The 22935-nt window shown below is 40.8% G+C and overlaps 1 protein-coding gene and 1 pseudogene across 24 annotated transcripts in view; one reads left to right on the top strand and one right to left on the bottom strand.

The window, feature by feature from the left end:
- ZNF169 (zinc finger protein 169) overlaps positions 1-22935 on the bottom strand; it is a 122914-nt gene that overhangs the window by 51551 nt on the left and 48428 nt on the right. For 5 of the 24 annotated variants that reach the window (XM_070589974.1, XM_070589977.1, XM_070589970.1 and 2 more), the window contains exons 1-2: positions 5084-5195; positions 2650-2798 (exon numbers count right to left, since the gene is read on the bottom strand). The exons of 5 other annotated variants lie outside the window; for them this stretch is intronic. The gene's annotated coding sequence lies outside the window, so the exon portion shown is untranslated. Of the gene's footprint in view, positions 1-2649; positions 2799-5083; positions 5198-22935 lie in introns of those variants that run through there. 14 more of the 24 variants (XM_070589980.1, XM_070589964.1, XM_070589960.1 and 11 more) reach the window with 9 other exon arrangements.
- On the top strand, positions 7040-8835 carry LOC103560407 (heterogeneous nuclear ribonucleoproteins A2/B1-like; annotated as a pseudogene).

Consider the following 22935-nt stretch of genomic DNA (forward strand, 5'->3'; position numbering starts at 1 on the left):
AATAAAAAAAAATAGTTAACTCAAAAAGTTTTAAAACGAGAGAGAAAGAAACAAAACAGAATGGAGAAAAAGCAAAAAGCAATACGGTAGGTCTAAACCCAAATGTGTTAGTAATTAATGTAAGAATAATGTATGTAATATATGTTAAATATGAATTAAATTCTCTAATTAAAAAAAAAAAACTGTAGGGCCAAAGTTCTAACAAGTTAGATGAGGACTAGCTCTAATGGCCTAGTGGTAAAGTTTGGGACATTCCACTTTGGCGGCCCAGGTTCAGTTCCTAGGTGTGGACTTACACCACTCGTCAGTGGCCATGCTGTGGCAGCAGCCCACATACAAAAAGAGAAAGAGTGGCAACAGATGTTAGCTCAGGGTGAATCTTCCACAGCAAAAAACAGACAAATAAATAAAAAGTTAGATGAAATGGACTAATTCCTTTCAAAACAAAACTTATCAAAACTAAAATAGAAATTTTGAATAGCCCTATATCTGCTAAAGATATTAAAATCATAATTTTATACTTTATCAGAAATGAAAGTCAGGGTCACTGATAAATTCTATCAAATACTTAAGTAGGAAGAGAAGGGAATACTTCCCAATTCACTTTACGAGGCCAGTATAACCCAGATACCAAAATCTGAAAAAGAGATTACAAGAAAGAAAATTACAGACCAATATCCCTTATGCAAAAATCCTTTAAAAATATTAGCAAGTCCAATCTAGCAATACAAGGATAATATGTCATGAACATGTGAGACTTATCCAGGAGACGCAATGTTAGTTTAACAATTGAAAAGCAACCAATTTAATTATTTTGATTAACAGAATAAAGGAGAAAAATCACCTCAACAGATATGGAAAAAAAATGACAAAATTCAATGGTGACGTATGATTAAAAACTCTCAGCCAACCAGCGACAGAAGGAATGTCCTCAACTTAATAAATAAGCAACTACAAAAAGCCTAGAGCTAATATCATACTTAATGGTAAAACATTGAAGGAAAGGACGTCTGATCTCACCAGCTCTATACAACATTTGATTAGGAGACACAAAGCAAAAAGCGAAGAAAAAGAATGAAAAGAAATAAAGATTGGAAAAGAAGTAAAAAACAGATAAACTTAATAACTTAATAAACTTTGTATCAACTAAAATGTCTTAAAGTCAGACAATCTCAGGGCTGGAAAGAGTACGAAGCAAGAGAATTCTCTTTCAATGCTTGTAGGAGAGTAAAATGAACAAGTTTTGAAAACAGTATGGCACATTCTTATAATGTTAAACATACACCTATGATCTAGCCATTCCCAAAGAACCAAGGTTAATGAGAGAACCAGGAGAATTTCTTGGCAGCGGAGATGCACTACAAGAAATGGTTCCTTCAGACTGAAGAGAAATGATGCCAAATGGAAACCTGGATCTTCTGTGATGACTGAAGATCACCAGAAATGATAAATACATTCATACACAGAAAAGACTCTTTGTTTCTCTCCTAAAGTTTAAAAGACACACATGGCTGTTTATAGCAAAAATAATAAAATCACACTGTGTGATTGATGGCATAAGTAGATGCAATACATATGACAATTATAGCATAAAGTGATGGGGTAGAGGATTGCACATCCCTTATTTTACATGAACTGGTACAACACTAACTCTAAATAAACTGTGAAAGTTATGGATGTACATTGTCATATCTAGAGCAAACACTAAAAATAAAAAGTAAAAATGCAAAACAGTATGGCTAAATGGCAATTAAACTAAAATGGAATTCCAAAAAATAAATAAACGACCCAGAGAAGGCAGGAATAGGAAGAGAGGAACAAAAAACAAATAGAAAACAGAGTAAAAGGAGAGACCTAAACCTAACTATATTGATAATTACAGGAAATAAACTCACCAATTAACGAAAAGGAATGTATTGTCAGATTGTGTAAAAAAACAAGACCCTGCCATAGGTTATCTACAAGAAACACACTTTAAATACAAAGGGATAGGTGAGCTGAAAGAAAATGGATGGAAAAAGATACAGCACACAAACAGTAAACACAAGAAGGGTGGAGTGGCTTGTTAATATCAGATAAAGTATATTTCAAAACAGAGCATTACCAGAGATACAAAGAGATGTTTCATAATAAAAAAAAAAGGGTCAATTCATCAGGAAAATATACCAAAGGTAAATGTATATCCATTTTCTAACAGTGCTTCAAAATACATGAAGCAAAAATTAAGAGAATTAATGGAGAAATGGACAATTCCACAATCCTAGTTGGAGAACTTAACGCTCTGTCACAGCAATTGATAAAATAACTACTGCTAAGTAAATTGATAAAAATAACTAGACAGACCAGTAAGGAAATAAAAGATCTGAACATAAAAATCAACCAACTTGACCTAACATTTTATTAGAACACCCAACGAGAGAATATATTCTTTTCATGAGCCTATGGTACATTCACCAAGACACAGTATATGCTGGGTCATGAAATAACTCCCAACAAACTTACAAAGACTAACATTATATATAATTTGTTCTTTGACTTGAATGGAATTAAATAAGAACTCAGGAAGTTATCTAGAAAAATCCCAAACATCTGGAATTTAATAGAGACTAAGCAGAGGAAAACTAGATTTATCAAATGTAGACAACTCACTTGATGACGTTCGTCATAAAGGAGAGCAGAGACGAGGTAACAACTGAGGAAGAAATCATGACCCTGCTGAGCCAACACAAAGGCGAGGGGACAGCAGAAGGGCAAGAAGAACTGACAGGACTGAACAGCTCATCAGATTAGTGGGAAACCTGGAAAACACAAGGAGGCAAGGAGAACCCTGTGGTCATGCAGCATGAGCCAAGGGGTGGAATCACGCCATTAACAAAGATCAGCAAGGCCAGAATGGGTGAAAAGGGGAAGCAGGTATTCAGAAGGCAGAATTCCAAATACTCTCCCAATACATGCCTCTTACCTGGGTTGTTGAAAGAGTACGATTTAAACTGCAGCAAGGAATTTTGAGACAATTGTGGAAATTGAACACAGCCTGCGTATTAGATGACATCAAGGAATTTTGCTTAATTTTTTGGGTGTGACATTTGGTAGAAAGGTTGTTTTCTTTAAAGTCCTTATTCAAAAGAGATGCATACTGAAGTATTCACAGGTAAAATGATATCTGGGATTGCTGCAAAATACTTCAGCAGAGAAAAGGAAAAGGAAGAGGGGAAGAGCAGAATGTTGACAACTGCTGAAGCCGAGTGAGGGAGCACATAGACGCTCTTTCAATATGCCACTACTTTTGGCTGTATCTGTAAAATTTGCATAATAAATTTTAAATTTAGTAACTCCACACCCCAAAAATAAGGAATGTGGAAAAAACTTTAAGGTGGGAGGGGGAGTGGACTGCAAACACTGGAAGGTCTGATTCCCACCTTCTGTTAGTGTCATTAATGTCACCAACACAAGTTAATGTCATTAGGGGCTGAGATCAAGGATCAGGAGAAAGTGAACGAATGTCTTATCTTTATCAGCATTAGATGTATGAGACAAACTTGAAAAACAGTACACCTCTTTTGAAATTTTCATTAAAACTCTGAAAGTTAAAGAACAGCCAGCTCCAAAGTGGAAGCTACTTAATCCTCTACTACCCCCCTTCGCTCTCCATAAAAGGAGACTTCTACTACCTAATGTGCAAGACGGCTGAGGAAATACGATATGGCAGTGAACAGAAGGCTTTCAAAACAGCACTTCTCAGCACCACTGTTTTGCCAGCACTCCAAAGACCCGAGGAGACCCTGTGAAGCAGGTGGACAGAAACAACGCGGGAGAATTCCCTGAAGATGCTGGAAAGCCCCTGAATGAGGGCAGAGGGATGCGCCCCAGGAGGACCCCTGTGCAGGGATGTGCCCCTTTAAGTACAGGCCTGGCTGTCTGGGAACCCTGCAGCTCTGAGCCCCAGAAGGGACGTTACAAGGCACAAGAATCGAGGAGCAAAGCAATCACTCTCCATTATGGGGAAAACGTCACCAGAACACAAGGAAGCGGTGCCCACCAGAGACGGGCTGGCAGGCCCCTAGGCGTTCTCCCCTCCCGGATCGCCCCTGGGTGGGGGGGTGGGGAGCAGAGAGCTCCAGGGAAGACCAGGGCACAGCAGAAGCATCTCCAGCCTCAGGCTTCTCTCCGAGCTCAGGCGGCAGGCTCGAGACCCTCACTAAAGTAAGGTATCAGAACGAGGCAGGGGAGGGAAGGACGGCCCGAGGGCCACAGTCAGGGGGTGGCAGATGCACCCAAAGAGATGCACACTTGGGGCTGCGGATTTGGGGGAGAAAGGACAGAACTCTCATCGATAAGTGGTCAATCTGAGCGGTGAATCCATGGCACTTCGCGGCTACTCCTGGGTACGTTTGCGGTGTTTTCATCATGAAAGCTGATAAGAAGAACTTAAGCCTGGATGTCTAACCCCCACGCCCTCTCCCAGCCCGAGTAGTTAAGGGGCTCAGCCGGCAGCCCCCTGGGGCTTGGAGAAAGTTCCCTGCCCCGGGGTCCGCTCCCCCCCCCCCCCCATGCTCCCGGAAGGCCCCGGCACCTGAGGAGCCAGACCGCTGCGGCAGTCGCCGATCTGGACACAGGGACGCCCCGCGCAACCCCGGACGTCCGACCCCGCCAGGCCCTTCAACTCCCCCAGGAGCTCGCGGGCCCCAAGGCCGCTGACTCAAGTCGTTCGGCCCTCGCCGCCCCCCACCATCAAGGCACGTCTGGGGGTCCGGCCCAGGCCAAGCCTTCCCCCAAAAGCCGGGCCCTGAGGCCAAGCGGCGCCCCCATCACCACGGGGGACCCCGCCCGGCCGCGCGCCCCAGCACTGGGACGTCTGCTCCGAGCCAGGGCAGCTCGTGTCCCCCGAATCCAGGACAGGACGCTGGGCCCCCGGCGCGGCGGACGGAGCGCGACCCGAGATCCCGGGCGGACCGCACCCGACCCCGCCCGGACAGTCAAACCTCAAGGAACCGGCCACCGCAGCGGGCCCTCCCCCGCCGCTCTCGCCCGGCTCTCCTGACCCTCCCTCCCCGGAGAGGGCGGCCACAGTCGGTGCGCTCACCCCGGCACCCGAGCGCAGTCAGCCCACTCTGAGAGACCACGGCGGGACGCACCACCCACAATGCTCCGGGCCGGCCTGCGCGACCCACAATGCCCTGGGGCGGGGCGCGTCAATACCCACAATGCCCCGAAGCTCGGGCCGCGGAACTACGCTCCCTACAATGCCCCGGGCGCGGGCTCGACCGCGCAGACGCCTCGTCGCTGACCCGGAGTTTGGTGGCGCTGGTCGTCATCTCCTCAGCGCCGCGGGCCCGCGCTCGAGGGACCGCGCCACAGCCGCTTGGGCTCTTGCGGGATCTGGGGAAGTCAGACAAGTCAAGTCAAACGGCCTTTCGGGCACGTGAGAATGGGGCCTCAGGTGAGCACTACGAGTTTTCTTTTTAGCCTACAGGTTCTTGTAATTTTCGTTTAAATTGCTGTTAAAAAAAAGAAGACGTTGGTCACCTGGATGTGTGCTCGTCCTCCCTGGTGCGGACTCCCGCCGGGCTTTTACGTTTAAGTGACGACGCGGAGTGAACGCACTTCTGAAAAACGCCGACGGTCCTGCCCTTTTTCCTTTTTAAAGAGGAAGATTCTGAAGTTTATGGAAAAAACAATAATTCGAAGAAAAACGAGGAGAAACTAAACGTGGAGACATTTAAAGCTAAAACTGTTTTACCAACAGAAACCGTTGATTAGATGTAACAGAACAAGAGTCTCTGTAGAAATACACCCTTCTGGGAACAGACAGAAGTGTTTTCAAGTTACTTCCTGTTTGCTTCTTCTCTAAATGAAGTAACAGGAACCAGAGTAGCCTCCTCCTAAAAGAGCTTTAAAAAGAACAAAATAGATGCAACAGCTGGTTCGAAGGCGCTGGACGTGAGACACTGAGGAGCAGTGAACCCTGAGGGCTGGGGCACAGCCAGGGCAGCCCTTCGCTTCCACCGGCCGAGAGAAGCTTCAGGCCGCGGGACAGAGGCGGGAACCGGAGCGGAGGGGGCTCCGGCGTCTGAGCGCCGCCCAGCGCGCCTGCGCCGCCTGAGGGAAGCTGTGCGCTGCAGGGGCCGGGACTGGCGCCTGTTCCCGCCAGGCGGGGGAAAGCTGCACCATTCACACGGCCTGGAGGAAAGTACTCAAAAAGGTTTTTTGCCTCAAATGGGGCAAAATTAGACCTAAATGCTTGATTAAGATAATTTTTATAATAAATTTGGGGGAGAAGCATGTCACATATGTTTCTGAAATCTTGCATCACTCATTTTTTGCACCCATTATGTATGCCGAATTACACATATTCTTATATAAAATTTTAAAAGAAGCCTAAATTCAAGGTCTCTCATGAGCTATAAATCTAATATAATCCAATTAAAATAGTATTTTCAACACCATAAAGTAATTCTAATATTTATCTGGATGACTATATTGGTGATATCAAGAAAATGGTAATAAATAATACAGCTGAATTTGCTTTATTAGCATTTTAATATAAAACTATAATAATCATGTCACAGTGATGCAAGTCAGCTGAATGGAACTAAAGGGGAAAGTCAATAAAGTAAGAAGGAAGCAAGTGAGACAGGAAGAAGGGCGGAAAACTGAGGTGATTTCAGAACAGTTTTGAATGCTTAAGAATATAGTTACTTATCTGGGGAATTAAACTAGTTCACAAAAAATATATAAAAAGAAAAATCAGGGGCCAGCCCGTGGCCGAGTGGGTAAGTTCGCACACTCCGCTGCAGGCGGCCCAGTGTTTCGTAGGTTTGAATCCTGGGTGCGGACATGGCACTGCTCACCGAGCCACGCTGAGGCAGCGTCCCACATACCACAACTAGAGGGACCCACAACTAAGAATATACAACTATGTACTGGGGGGCTTTGGGGAGAAAAAGGAAAAAAATTAAATCTTTAAAAAAAAACAAATCAGAAATGTAACATGATGAAATATAAATGATTTTGAAAACTATCTTGTGGTATGGAAGGCCTTTGCATGCATTACACCAAAGCAGAGACCATCAAGAAACAGATGCCTCAAGACAACAGTGCTGGGATAAGTGTGCTCGTGCTCCTTGGCAGAGATCTTGCTCATCTCTCTGGGCTGAAATCCAGATGAAGTGACTGAGTCTGCTATGAAGAGAGAAGAGGGGCATTTCTGTAAACTCTTTATTGGTGGTTTAAGCTTTGAAACTACAGAGGAAAGTCTACTGTGAGCTATGGAGAAAACTTACAGACTGTCTGGTAATGAGGGACCCTGCAAGCAAAAGATCAAGAGTATTTACTTGGTTTTGTAACTTTTTCATCCATGGCTGAGGTTGATGCCACCATGGCTGCAAGATCTCATTCAATTGATGCGAGAAAGCTGGAGCCGAGATGTGCTATAATGAGACAAATCTGGAAAACCTGGTACTTGTGTAACTGTGAAGAAGCTGTTTGTTGGTGAAATTAAAGAAGATACTAAGAAACATCACCTTCAAGATTACTGCAAGGAATATAGAAAAGTTGATACCATTTGAGATAATTACTTACAGTCTGGAAAGAAAAGAGGTATTGGCTTAATTACTTTTGATGATCGTGATCCTGTGAATAAAGTTGTTCTACAGAAATACCATACCATCAGCGGTAAGCATTAAGAAAGGTGCTGGGGCCAGCCCTGTGGCGCAGCGGTTAAGTGCGCACGTTCTGCTTCGGCAGCCCAGGTTCGCTGGTTCAGATCCTGGGTGCGTACATGGCACCGCTTGGCAAGCCATGCTGTGGTAGGCGTCCCACATGTAAAGCAGAGGAAGATGGGCACGGATGTTAGCTCAGGGCCAGTCTTCCTCAGCAAGAAGAGGAGGGTTGGCAGCAGATGTTAGTTCAGGGCTAATCTTCCTCAAAAAAATAAATAAATAAAAATAAGAAAGGTGTTGTCTAGACAAGAAATGCAGGAAGTCCGAAGTTCTAGGAGTGGCAGAGGAGCCTACTGTAGTTGGAAGGATTCATGCAGAGGCAGTGGAAATTTTAGACCAGGATCAGAAAGCAAATTTAGAGGAGGATCTGGTGGAGCATATGGATTTGGGAGGACATGGATTTGGGAATGGCTATAATGGGTGTGAAGGAGGTTCTGGAGGTGGGAGTTCTGGAAGTAGCACTGGTTACTAAGGAGGAAGAAGATACAGTGGTGGAGGACCTAGATAAGGCAACCAGGGTGGGGGCTATGGAGGTGGTTATGACAACGCTGGAGGAAGAAATTATGGAAGTGGAAATTACAATGATTTTGGAAATCATAACTAGCAACCTTATAACTACGGTCTAATGAAGAGTGGAAATTTTGGTGGCAGCAGGAACATAGTGGGGACCAAATGGTGGAGGAAACTATCGTCTAGGAGGCAGTGGAGGAAATGAGGGTTATGAGGGAGGGTTATGAGCGTCTTACCCTATTTGCCATAGACTTCACTGTATCACTTGGAGAGGACAGGAGCTGATAAGTAACAGAAGAGCTTCAGGTTATGAAAATAATGTTTAGAAAACTTAGATATGCATAAATATGGAGTGATATGGCAGAAGACACGAGAGAAGATGCAGAGAGGTGTTTTGTGAATGGATTGCATTATTTAATAACATTATTATAGAGGAAGGACTGTAAAAAAAAATGCCTTTGAGACAGTTTCTTACCTTTTTAATTGTTTCTGGTGGTATTGGTAATAATTTAGAAACATTCCTTCCTTGATATTGTTAAATGTGTAAGTTTCAGGTGTTATGTGAAATCTTTTAAAACAATTTTCTTAAAATATTGAAAAGCTACTAGCCAGGATGACAGTTTCTTTTTAAAGAATTTAAGTGCATGTGTAGAGTTAAGAAGCTCTTGTGGCCAGCCCCATGGCCGAGTGGTTAAGTTCACACACTCCACTGCGGCAGCCCAGGGTTTCACCAGTTTGGATCCTGGGTGCAGACATGGCACCACTCATCAGGCCACACTGAGGCGGCATCCCTCATACTACAACTAGAAGGACCCACAACTAAAATATACAACTATATACTTGGGGGATTTGGGGAGAAAAAGCAGAAAGAAAAGAAAAAAAGAAGCTCTTGTACATTTATAATAATTTAATAAAATAATTATAGAGAAAAAAATGCCTCTTCATTTCCAGCCAAAGTAGACTAGCCCTCTTCCTCCTAGGCTCTCCCTCTTACCACGAAAAACTCGACCTAACACAACAAACAAGCATGGGCAGAATCTGAATGTGGAAGGAAGACTGTTATTGAGCCACACAGTGTGTTCCCTTTGTTACTGCTGTTTCCCATATATACTGACTAGGGTGCTGGAGAAGCCTCCAACCAGGAACAGCCCAACCAGCATGGACAAAAAACCCTCCAAGAAACAAGAAAATTCTGTTCTCTCTAGCCAAATGACTAGGAAAAGTTTAGGCTAACATCAGAAAACTTGTGGCAATACCACCCTACTCCAACCAAGCACCAATGTAAAAACCTCATCACACTCCACAGTTTCATAGGGCCAAGCAGAGAGCTGATCTTCCATCTTATTATCCCCTACCCTGCGAAGCAGAAGGTAGCCCTCTAACTGCAAGTGGTGTCGGTAGGCTGAGTGGAGAGCTGATCTTCCCTCCTCCACTAGGTGGAAACAGGCAGTGCTCCAATTTCCCCACTCTCTTATTCCACACTCCTATAGTAGTGTCAGTGGGGTCCTACAGTGATTTGAACCCCCACTCTTCAGTAACAAAACTTAATGAGGAGGTGCATTATGAGGCTAATTACACTACACTTCACTACTACCACCACCACTACCCATTCACCCAGTTAGCAATGCCTAGCACCCACACTCATAGAGCATTCCACTCTTCTCCACCTGACCCCTGGTGTCAGCCAAGCTCAAGAGGGAGCTGAATGAGACTGAACAGGCAGAGTGAAGCAGGGCTAGTCAGCCCTCCACTCTCCCCAACCCCCGTCAAAAAGGCCCAGTGGAAACCTGAGTCTTCACACCCAGGGGGTATCAGTAAGTCAGAACAAGGTGTTGCTAGGTAAGGTAGTCAATACTCTGCTTCACTCCTCCCCTGGTGCCAGGGGGCCAAGTGGGGAGGTGACCTTCCATCCCTCTGGGGTCAATGAGGTAAAGTAAGGTGGTAGATGGTGGGGGTGACTAGCACTCTGCTTGCCCCCTCCTTTCTCTCTCCAGGTGTCAATGGTGCCCAGCCAAGAGCTGAGCTAAAACTCCCACTAGGAGGCAACAAGTAGATGTGAATTGGTGATCCAGTTTGGCTAGGAAGATGTCAGCAGCAAAAACAGGGAGCTGAACTTCTACCCAGCCATCTGCAATGACACAGTGTAAGTGCTCCATTTTTGCCAGGGTGGTCCTGGAGCACAGAGGGAAGCTGAGCAGCCATACTTAGGTGGCCCTTGTGCTAAACCTCCACTCCTAAAAGAAAAAGAAGATTAAATAGGATCCACAGTCTCTAATATAATATCAATTATCAAAAATGCCAAGAAAATCAACAGAAACACCAAATTGAATGAGATAATGGAATTTCTAAGAATTTTAAAGCCAGCATTATAAAATGCTTTAACAAGCAAGTATAAAATCTTTTGAAACAAATGAAAAAATAGAAAAGTCTAAGCAATGAAATGAAAATTATGAAAAGCAAATTAAAATTATATAACAAAAATATAATAACCAAAACAAAAAAAAAATTTTTGACTGAATGGGCTCACTAGTAGAGTAGAGGTAAAAGAGGAGAGAATCACTGAAATAGAGGACAGACCAACAGAATTTACCCAATCTGAATAGCAGAGAGAAAATAGATACAAAAACAAAAAACAGTCTTAGGGAACTGTGAGGCAACAAAAGAACTTTTCAATATTTCTATATTAAAAGTCTTGAGAGTTTGAAAAGTATTTGAGGAAATTTCAAGGATTTGAATATGTTCGTGTTATCTTTTTCATGTTATTAATTTTGACTTTGATTCAATTGTGGTCAGAGAACATACTTGGTATTTCAGTTATTTTGGATTTGCTAGGATATGATCTACCATGGTATATGTTCTATAAATACTTTTTTAAAGTATATATTATGCTGCTGTTTGGTAGAATGTCCTATAAATGGTGTTTAGAACTTGTTCATTGGGTGATGTTCAGTTCTATACCCTTGCTGATTTTGTGTATATCAGTTGTTGAAAGATGGGTGTGAAGCATCCAACTATAACTGTGGACTAGTCTATTTCTTTCTTTAGTTCTATCAGTTATTCCATAGTAGCTTTATTAAGGTGTAATTCATATACCATACTGTATTAATCAGGGTTCTCCAGAGAAACATAATCAATAGGAGAATATATATGTGTGTGTGCGTGTGTGTGTATGTATGTATGTATGTATGTATGGATGGATGGATGGAGAGAGAGAGGTATTGAGATTTATTGTGAGGAATTGGCACAGGCAATTATGGAGGCTGGGAAGTCCAAAATCTGCAGTGGGGGCCAGCAGGCTCAAGACCTAGGAGAGCTGATGGTGCAGATGAAGTCTGAAGGCATTCTGCTGGAGAATTACCTCTTACTCAGGGGAGGGTCAGTTTTTTGTTCTGTTCAGGCCATCAGCTGATTAGATAAGGCGCACCAACATTATAGAGGGCAATCTTCTTTACTCTTCTGATTAAAATGTTAATCTCATCCAAAAAGACCCCCTCAAAAATAGCCAGAATAATGTTTGACAAAATATCTTGGCACTCCATAGTCTAGTCAAATTGAAACATAAAATTAACTATCACAAGTCCACCACCTGTCAACTTGGCACCTATACACACATCTAAATAAAGACAATAAGAAGGCCATACTTCTAACTGATGTACAACTATCCTGCATACAAATGAAAACACACTAACCCTTTCTCCAGAAGAGGATGCAAAGTCCTTAAATGATGTTAACTCTTCTCCTTGATATCCCATAACTTAAATACTTTCATGTAAAATTAAGAATACTTAAATACTATAATATAAAGTCAGTGCAGCTCAAGTTACATGATAGGGGATAAGAGAGGGGAGAAAACAAAGATATTATATTATGTATACGTACACATACCCCACACAAACATATTCATAACAAGGAAGAAACACTCATGACAATTACAGTCCTCATTTCTGTAACTGGTCACATGGTTGTCGCTGGTATTTCTAACTACCTTCTTCCACTACCCATTCCATATTCCCTTTGTCCGCAGCAAGCACCTCAGCTGGTCATGGTTCTTTACCTGGTGGAGTGACCCAAACCATTCCTGAAGGAGTTGGGCTACTAGTAGCCCTGCCTAGATTGCGTAGTTGTAGTTTTCCATTCACTTTAACCACAGGGCATGGCAATACTAAGAGACCATAAGGAATCTCCTGTATTCCAGACATTCTTTTCCTTCCTCTATTGTGGAGTAACAGTCCAACTTCTCTTGGTAGTCAGGAGACTACCTTTCTTTACCTGTTGATTCAGAGGCATGAGGAGTCCAAAATGGCCAGATTAACTTAACTTCTTAACTTCCAGTTTAACAGAATCGTTATTGTGTTTCCTGGTGGAAGCATTCCTTCCTTTGGAACTAAGGCCTCTAGGCCAGCAGAGTATAAGGTCATGGGGACAGGAAGCAAATATATTGTTAGTGGATCACCAGGGGTAATAGTGAGTGGTACAACTCCCAGTTTCACCCCTTGATTCCTGGACCTGTGAATCCTGGCTATAGGAGAAACAGCACCTTATACCTGGTACTGATTCAGAGTATATACAGCCTCCTGGAGAACTTTTTCCTGCTCTTACAAGGTATGGCCACCTGAATGGGGATGTGGTGCAAATCACCACCCCTGCATCTTTTCAGTCCTTGATGGTGGCACTAACCTCGGAAATCCCTCCAGGAATGCAGTACTGCCTTTACTATTTTTCTATGTAGAGGCAGTTCTAGTGGCTTCCACTTAGCCTTTTCCACCATGGTAGCCCTTACTCCATAGGTCAGGGAACCAGTGTGGGAATTCCTCCAGTTACTTAGTATATCTATTCCAAGTACGGTTCTGGAACTTGGGGAATAACCACAGGATGAATTTGGGGACCGACTGGGCCCACTGCCAACTTTATTCATTATGTGACCTTCATAAGCCCCTACTCTAGTGGACCATGGTGACATTTTGAGTCTCCTGGAATTAGTGTCAGTCCAGGGACAATGTCCAGTAGTCCCCAGAAGGTCTCATTATTCCCTTTTCCGCAATGCACAATCACACCAGTAAAGGCCATAGGTTCCTTTGGGAAAGGCTGGGACACCCATTAACATTATAAAGTTTTGGCAGTATACCAGGGTCCTTCCTCAAGGGCACCCAGCCTCCCCTTCAGTCAAGGAGTTCTGAGTCTGTAAACTGGGCTCATGTCTTGGAATTGACTCAGCAGCAGTGCCTGTTTTTATAATTTAGGTTTGACTTTTGTTCACTTGACCTAGAGATTTTCTGCTTATACAGATCAAGTAAGAACTTAGTAGCCTTCTTATCTATTTCACTTCTAGGAATACCAAGACTAACTAGCCAAATCCATAGGTGTAGAAGCAAAGAAGGGTGGTGGAGGTGGATTCTGAGGAGAACTGGCATTGTCTTGGAAAGGCAGCTGCCTCTGGGGAGGCCATTATAGTTTCCTGAGACAATGTAGGGTTAATTTCCTCAGACTGAGGTAGAGAGGCTGCTTCTACTGGCAAAGAAGACTCATCAGAATTTATGAGTTTAATATCCCTAGCTTCATCAAGGTCTTTCCACACATCCCCATTCCAACTTTCAGGATCCCATTCCTTCCCAATCAGTGCCCTTACTTTAACAGTAGACACCCTGCAAAGCTGGGAATTCAGTTTGCACTGTAAGTCAGCCACTTGAAAAATGAGATTCTGGGTTTGATTTTCAGCAATCTTAGCCCTGTGGCAACAGGAGATAAGAGTTTCTTTAAGGGAAGACATAGAAGCTTTCAGATAATTTATGTGGCACCTGAGCTGGGAATTCAAATCTCTGAGCCATCCTTTTCTTTCCCCACTTTGTCCAGTGACATTAGAAGCAACCAGCAAATTTCGTTATACTCATTAGTTTGACAAAAATGTTCAAAAGCATCATATACATTGTCACTTAGATCCTTGCTTCTTATAAGTATTTGATTAGAAGTATCCGATGATGATATTTTACATCTCTATTGCCAGATCACATCATGGACTATCTGTGCTCTCTTTGCCATCAGAAATAGAGTCATTAGTGTCTTTAACTCTTATCAGATAAGAGAGCCAGTTCTAGAAACCCCAGAGCTAATTCAGAAAATTCTTAAGATTCTATTCCTAGAGGATTCTGGGAAGATTATGGAGTAGGAAGCACCAGGAATCTGTATCCCCACCTAGACAACAATTGCACTGGCAGAATCTCTCTGATGTAATTATTTTGGAGCTCTGGAGTCTGTTGAAGGCTTACAAGATTGAGAGGAAGGCTCGGACAGTAAACTGTGGTAAATTTCATTCAATTTCAGCTCTTAGTACAGTAGCAGCTACACATCCCCCACCCCCAGCCACATGGTAGGCAACTGTGCACATGTTGCTGGATCAGCTCACACACAGCATGTGGGAGCAAGAGTGAGCAAAAAGGACTCTGTCCTCCAGGTATTGGGGATCTGTGCTCTGATCATGGCTTCTCATTACAGAAGTGCAGACAAAGAGGCAGGCAGATGTTGTTGCTTCACCTCTGCCCCATTGTTGCAAGCCCCTCCCCCCTCTGGCTCAGTGACTTCCAGGAGATTTAAAGAGCCAGCACCCTTTCTCCCTTCCTTTATTTTTTTGTTTTTCCCCTTTGGGAGCCAGACATTAAAGACTAGGACATTCAAAAACAACTGCCTATACAAAGAATACTAGAAAATGACTGTGTATGCCCAAGGAAAGGCTCAGAAAAGACATAAGAAGACATTAAGTTTACACTTCAGGCTGATTCTCAGCACGGAGAGGTTACAACAATCCAAAAAAAGGAAAATGAAAAAACAATAACAAAAAACAAACCCTGGGGAAGGGAGAGAATCTGCTTTCCAGAATTATCACATTATTAAATTCAAGTGTCCGGTGTTCAACAGAAAATTATAATATAGCATAAAAAGAAACAGGAAGGTATGGCCCATTCAAAGGAAAAAGATAATTCAACACAATCTCTCCCTGAAAAAGACTTAATAGAAGATATATTGGACAAAGAATTTAAAACAATGGTCTTAAAGATGCTCAAAGAACTAAAGGAAGATGTGGAGAAAGTCAAGAAAATGATGTGTGAACAAAATGAAAATATCAATAAAGAGAAAACCTAAAAAGCAACCAAAAGAAATTCTGGAACTGAAAAGTATAATAACTGAAATTAAAAACTCACTAGCAGGATTCAAAGGCAGATTGGAGCATGCAGAAGAAAGAATCAGTGAACTTGAAGATAGGACAGTGAACATTATTAAGGCTGAAGAGCAAAAAGAAAAAAAAATTGAAGGAAAGTGAATAGAGCCTACAAGACCAATGGGGTACCACCAAAAGTACCAACATATGAATCACAGGAGTCCCAGAAGGAGAAGAGAGAAAGAAACCGAGAGAATATTTGAAGAAATAATGGCTGAAAACTTCCCAAATTGGAACAGAGACATGAATATAAACATCCAAGAAGCTCAACAAACTCCAAGCAAGATGAACTCAAAGAGACCTACACTGAGACATATTATAATCAGACTTCCAAAAGACAAACAGCAGCTCTTGAAAGCAGCAGGAGAGAAGTGAATTATCACACACAGGGGATCCTCAATAAGATTATCTGCAGATTTCTCATCAGAAGCTTTGGAGGCCAGAAGATGGGTCAATATATTCTAAAAGTGCTAAAAGGAAAAAAACTGTCAACCAAGAATCCTGTATTTGGCAAAACTGTCCTTCAAAAGTGAGGAATAAATCAAGATATTCTCAGATAAACAAAAGCTGAGGGAGTTCATGACCATTAGATCTTCCCTACAAGAAATGCTTAAGGGAGTCCTGCAAGGTGAAACAAAAGGATGCTAGACAGTAACTTCAAGTCATATGGAGAAATAAAGATCTCAATCAAGGTAAATACATGTACAATTATAAAAGCTACTATTATTGTAACAATGGTTTGTAGCTATACTTTTGTTTTCTTTGTGACTTAAGAGACTAATAGATTTAAAGAAAAATATTAAGGTAAAAGCTAAAATTATTCTAACTTTGGTTTGTAACTTCAAATCTTGTTTTCTATATAATTTAGAAGACTAAAAGAATTACTAGTTTAGGTTTTTGGGCATGCAGTGTACAAAGATGTAATTTTGTGACATCAACAACTAAAAGGGGTGACTATGGCGCTGTAAAGAAGCAGAGTGTTTTATGTTACTGAAGTTAAGCTTCACATTCAAATTAGAGTATTAAAACCTTAGGATGTTAAAGGTAATCCCCATGGTAACCACAAAGGAAAGAGCTATAAAATATACACAAAAGGAAATTAGGAAGGAATTTAAACATTTTACTACAAAAAATTGACTAAACACAAAGGAAGACAGGAATGCAGGAAATGAGGGATGAAACAGCTATAAAGTATATAGAAACGAAATAGCACAATGACAGAAGTAAGTCTCTCCTTATTAGTAATTACTTTAAATGTAAATGGATTAAACTCTCCAATAAAAGCAGAGATTGGCAAAAACACATTATTAAAGTATATGCTGTCTACAAGACACTCATTTGAGATCCAAAGACACAAACAAGTTGAAAGTGAAAGGATGGAAAAAGATATTCCATGCAAAAAGTAACCAAAAGAGAGCAGGAGTGGCTATACTAACATCAGACAAAATAGACTTTAAATCAAAAAAAGTTACAAGAGACAAAGAAGGACATTATATATTAACAAAAATGTTCAATAGAGTAAGAATATATAACAATTAAAACATTTATGTACTGAAGGACAGACTATCAAAATATATGAAGCAAAAACTGACAGAATTGAAGGAAGAAAGACACAGTTCTTCAATAATAGTTGGATTCTTCAATACCCCACTCACAATAATGGGTAGAACAACAATACAGAAGACAAATAAGGAAATAGAGAACTTAAACAACACAATATACCAAATAGATCTAACAGACATGTACAGAACACTCCACTCAAAAACAACAGCATACACATTCTTCTCATTTGCACATGGGACATTTTCCAGGATAGACTGTATGTTAGCCCACAAATTAATTCTCAACAGAATTAAAAAGATACATGTCATACAAAGTATCTTCTCCGACTACAATAGGATAAATTAGAAATCAATAACATAAAATTAGAAAATTCACAAAATCATGGAAACTATATAATACACTTTTTAAAAACAATGGACCAAGAAGAAACACAAGGGAAATTAGTAAATGCTTGGAGTTGAATGAAAATGAAAACAACATACCAAAACCAAAAAGAGTGTTAAGGGGAAAATTTACAGCTATAAATGCCTACATTAAAAAACAAAGATCTCAGGTGATGTCAGCATCATGGCAGAGAGAGTTTTTCCAGTAATCTTTCCTCTCCAACATACAAGAAAAAAAAATCCATATTCCAACAGAGGACATCCAAACACAACACAAAAAACGTTGGAGAGACCCAGGCAGCCATAGGACGGAGGACAGAGAGGCTGGAGCCCCACCTCGGAGGCGGTGGAAGGGGATAAGAGAAAACTTCACTTCCTCCCCTAAAGACTGCGATCTGGGACTGAGAGAGGTCTCTGAGAGGGAAAGAATAGGGGAGGGGATGTTTGTTTATGGGAACATCAAGGACTCCCAAGGGCCCTTGCAGCCTAGAGGGAAGCCCTCTACTGGGGCAAAAGCTTTAGTGGTGGGTGACCTTATCAAGCCAATACCCCAAAAGAGCAGATAGCAAGAGCAGAGGGAGAAAACCCTGAGAGCACGCAGGAGAAAGCGCCCCTCCCCATACCTGCTCAGAACAGCTCCAGCCCCTGGAATTTCAGCTGAAGGCAGAGGGCTCAGAATACATGGCTCTTGACCCCCACCCAGTGGTGATAGGCGGTAACTGTGACCAAGTAACACCAGGATGTGAAAGAGCAGAGCCACTCCCTCTAGCAATATCAAACATTATATTAGATCTCCAGACCAGAGAGAAAATGAGAAGTACCCAGAAATCAGTCCTGAGGATGCAGAAATATGTAATCTAAATGAAAAAGAATTCCAAACAACTATCATCAAAAAGCTCAACAAGGTAAAAGAGAATGTATAGAAACAATTCAACAAGTTCAGGAGCTACTTCACAAAAGAGATTGAAACTATAAAGAAGAATCAATCAAAAATATTAGAGATGAAAGACACAATGAAAGAAATAAAACAAAATATGGATTCCCTGAATGCTAGAGTGGACAACATAGAGGAGCATATCAACATAATTGAAAATAGACATGTTGAAATGCTCCAGATAGAGGAGAAGAGAGAACTAAGACTAAAAAGAAATGAAGAAAGTCTCCAAGAAGTTTCCAACTCAATTAGGAAATGCAACATAAGAATTATAGCTATTCAAGAAGGAGAAGAGGAGAATGGAGTAGAAAGCTTGTTCAAAGAAATAATAGCAGAGAACTTCCCAAACCTAGGGAAGGTAATCCATGTGGAAGAGGCTGTCAAATCTCCTAAATATGTCAATGTGAAAAGACCTCCTGCAAGGCATATAATACTGAAACTGGAAAAACTGAATGACAAAGAATAATAAGGGCAGCAAGGCAGAAGAAAATAACCTGCAAAGGAACCCCCATCAGGCTTTCAGCAGATTTCTTGGTAGAAGCCTTACAGGCTAGGACAAACTAGAGTGACATACTCAAATCATTGGAGGACAAAAACTTTCAGCCAAGAATACTCTATCCAGTGAAAATATCCTTCAGATATGACGGATAAATAAAAACTTTCCCAGACAAACATAAGCTAAGGGAGTTCATAGCCACAAGACCCACCATACATTTCGTGTATGGCCCTCATACCTGAAAAAAAAAAAAAAGGGAGTGGGGGGAGAAAGGGATTACAAAGCACAGAGTAAGGAGTTTAAAAAAGGAGTTAGAAAAAAAAAACCCTCAACAAAATACTAGCAAACAGAATTCAGCAGCATATTAAAAGGATTATACAGCATGACCAAGTGGGATTTATTTCTGGAATGAAGGATGGTTCAACACTGAAAACTGATCAATGTGACATGAAGGGGAAAAAACATATGTTCATCTTGATGCAGAAAAAGCATCTGACAAAATTCAACACCATTTCATGATGAAAACACTCAACAAAGTAGGAATAAAGGGAAACTATGTCCACATAATAAAGGCTATATATGAAAAACCCACAGTGAACATAATATTCAATGGTGAAAGACTGAAAGCTTTTCCTCTAAGAGCAGGAACAAGGCAAGGATGCCCACTTTCACCACTTCGATTCAACATAGTATTGAAAGTTCTACCCAGAGCAGTTAGGCAAGAAAAAAAAAGTCACCCAACTGGAAAGGAAGAAGTAAAATTATCTGTATTTGCAGATGATATGATCATATATGCAGAAAACCCTAAAGACTCTCGAATTTTTAGAACAACTGAATTCAGCAAAGTAGTAAAATACAAAATCAACACATAAAAATCAGTTGCGGGGCTGGCCCTGTGGCCAAGTGATTGAGTTTGCGCGCTCCATTGCAGGCTACCCAGTGTTTCGTTGGTTCAAATCCTGGGCGCGGACATGGCACTGCTCATCAAACCACACTGAGGCAGTGTCCCACATGCCGCAACTGGAAGGACCCACAACGAAGAATATATAACTAGGTACCGGGGGACTTTGGGGAGAAATAAAATCTTTAAAAAAAAAAATCAGTTGCATTTCTATACACAAACAATGAAAAATCTGGAAATTACAAAAACAATTTCATTTACAATAGCATCAAAAAGAATAAAACACTTAGGAATTAACTTAACCAAGGAGATGAAAACATTGGACAATGAAGACTACAAAATATTGCTAGAACACATAAATAAGTGGAAATACATCCCATGTCCATGGATCGGAAGACTTGATATTTTTTAAATGTCAATATTACTCAAAGTGATCTACAGATGCAATGCAATCCCATCAACCCCAAAGACATTTCTGAGGAGTAGAAAACCCATCCTAAAATTCATATTGAATCTCAAGGGACCAGAAATAGTCAAAACAATCTTGGAAAAGAAGAACAAAATTGGAAGACTCACACTTCCTGATTTCAAAACCTAATACCAGGGCTGGCCTCATGGCCTAGTGGTTAAGTTCAGCACACTCCACTTTGGTGGCCTGGGTTCAGACCTACAGCACTTGTCAGCAGCCATGCTATGGCAGCAACCCACATACAAATAGAGGAAGACTGGCACACATGTTAGCTCAGAGCAAATCTTCCTCAACAATAACAACAACAAATACCTAATACCAACAATCAAAACAGTGTGATCTGGCATAAAGACAGACATATAGACCAATGAAATAGAATAGAGAGCCCAGAAATAAACCCTTGCATATATGGTTAAATGATTTTTGACAAGAGTGCCAAGACTATTCAATGGAGAAAGGACAGTGTTTTCAACAAACCGTGCTGGGGAAACTGGATATCTATAAGCAAAAGAATGAAGCTGGTCCCTTCTCTTACAACATATACAAAGATTCTCTCAAAATAGATGAAAGACCTAAATGTAAGACCTAAAACAATAAAACTCTTAGAAAAAAACATAGAACAAAAGCTTCACAACATGGGATTTAGCAGTGATTGCTTGGATATGACACCAAAGGCACAGGCAACAAAAGAAAAAATAGACAAATTGGGCTTCATGAGAATTTTAAAATTTTGTACATCAATAGACACTATTCACAGAGTAAGAAGGCAACCCACAGAATGGGAGAAAATATTTGCAAATCATATATCTGATTATAAATTAATATCCAGAAAAACTCAACAATAACAAAACAATCCAATTCAAAAACAGGCAAAGGACCTGAATAAACGTTTCTCCAAGGAGGATATATGCGTGGCCAATAAGCACATGAAAAGATGCTCAACATCACTAATCATGAGGGAAGTGCTAATCAAAACTACAATGAGATACCACCTCACACCCATTAGGATGGCTACTATCAAAAAAACAGAAAACAGGTATTGGCAAGGAGAAAGTGGAACTCTTGTGCACCATTTGTGGGAATGTAAAATGATACACCCACTGTGGAAAAAGTATGGGAGTTCCTTAAAAAATTAAAAATAGAATTGCCATAAGACCTAGCAATTCCACTTCTGGGTATAAACCCAGAAGAAATAAAAGCAGGGTCTCAAAGAGATATTTGTACACTAATGTTCATAGCAGCATTCATAACAGCTAAAACGTGGAAGCAACCCAAGTGTCCATCAAGTGATGAATGAATAAGCAAAATGTGGTGTATACATACAATGGAATATTATTCAGCCTTAAAAAGGAAGGAAATTCTGCACTATGCTACAACATGGATGAACCTTGAGGACATTATGCTAAGTGTCAGCACAAAATAACCAATAACCATTCTATAGGTAAGAGAGATAAGGTGAGTTTGATTTGAGCCAGGGTGAGGATTATAACCCAGGAAGGCAACTTCCACAAAGGAAGAAATTGTTCCTGAGAAGCATGGTTTTCATGCTTTTAATTGGATTGTCTTTTTATTATTGAGTTAGAGTTTTTTAGATATTCTAGTTATAAGTCCTTTACCAGATACATGACTTACACAAAATTTCTCCTAGTCTGTGGGTTGTCTTTTCACTTTTTTGATGGGGTGCTTTGAAACAAAATATTTTAATTTTGATCAAGTGCAGCATATCTATTTTATTGTTGGTTGCTTATGCTTCTGGTGTCATATATTAGAAACCATCGCCTAATCTAAGGTCGCAAAATTTTATGCCTATGTTTTCTTCTAAGAGGTTTGTAGTTTTAGCTCATTTTGTGTCTTCAATCCATTTTGAGTTACTTTTTCTGTATAGTGTGAGACAATGTTCAAATTCATTCTGTTCCATGTGGACATCCAAGTGTCCTAGCACCTTTTGTTGGAAAGACTATTTTCCCCCATTGATTTATCTTGGGATGTTTGTCAGAAATCAATTAATCATCTATGTTAGGGTTTATTTCTGGACTCCCAATTCTATCCCATTGATCTATTTGCCTACTTTATGCCAATACCACATTGCCTTGATAGAGTAGCTTTCAGGTCAGTTTTGAAATAGGGAAGTGTGAATCTTGCAACTTTGTTCGTTTTAAGATTTTTTGGAACTCTAGGCTCTTTGAATTTCCATATGCATTTTAGGATCAGCTTGTGAATCTCTACAAAGAAGCCAGCTGGGATTTTAATAGGGATTCCTTTGACTCTGTAGATAAATTTGGAGAGTACTGCCATCTTAATAATAATAACTCTTCTAATCCATAAATATGGAATATTTTTTCCAACTATTAATATCTTCCCTAATTTCTTTCAACAAATTTTGTAGTTTTCAGAGTATGGTTTACATTTCTTCCTTTAAATTTATTCCTAAGAATTTTATTCTTTTGATGCTCTTGTAAATGAAATTGTTTTCTTAATTTCATTTTTGGATTGTTAATTGTAAATTTATGAAAATAAAATTTATTTTTGTTTCTTGATCTTGTATCTTGAAACCTTCCTGAACTCACTTATTAGTTCTGTTAACTTTTTTTTTAAAAGATTTTATTTTTTCCTTTTTCTCCCCAAAGCCCCCCGGTATATAGTTGTATATTCTTCATTGTGGGTCCTTCTAGTTGTGGCATGTGGGACGCCACCTCAGCGTGGTTTGATGGGCAGTGCCATGTCTGCGCCCAGGATTTGAACCAACGA

The sequence above is a fragment of the Equus przewalskii genome, chromosome 22, assembly GCF_037783145.1.
Source record: "Equus przewalskii isolate Varuska chromosome 22, EquPr2, whole genome shotgun sequence".
Lineage (NCBI taxonomy): Eukaryota > Metazoa > Chordata > Mammalia > Perissodactyla > Equidae > Equus > Equus przewalskii.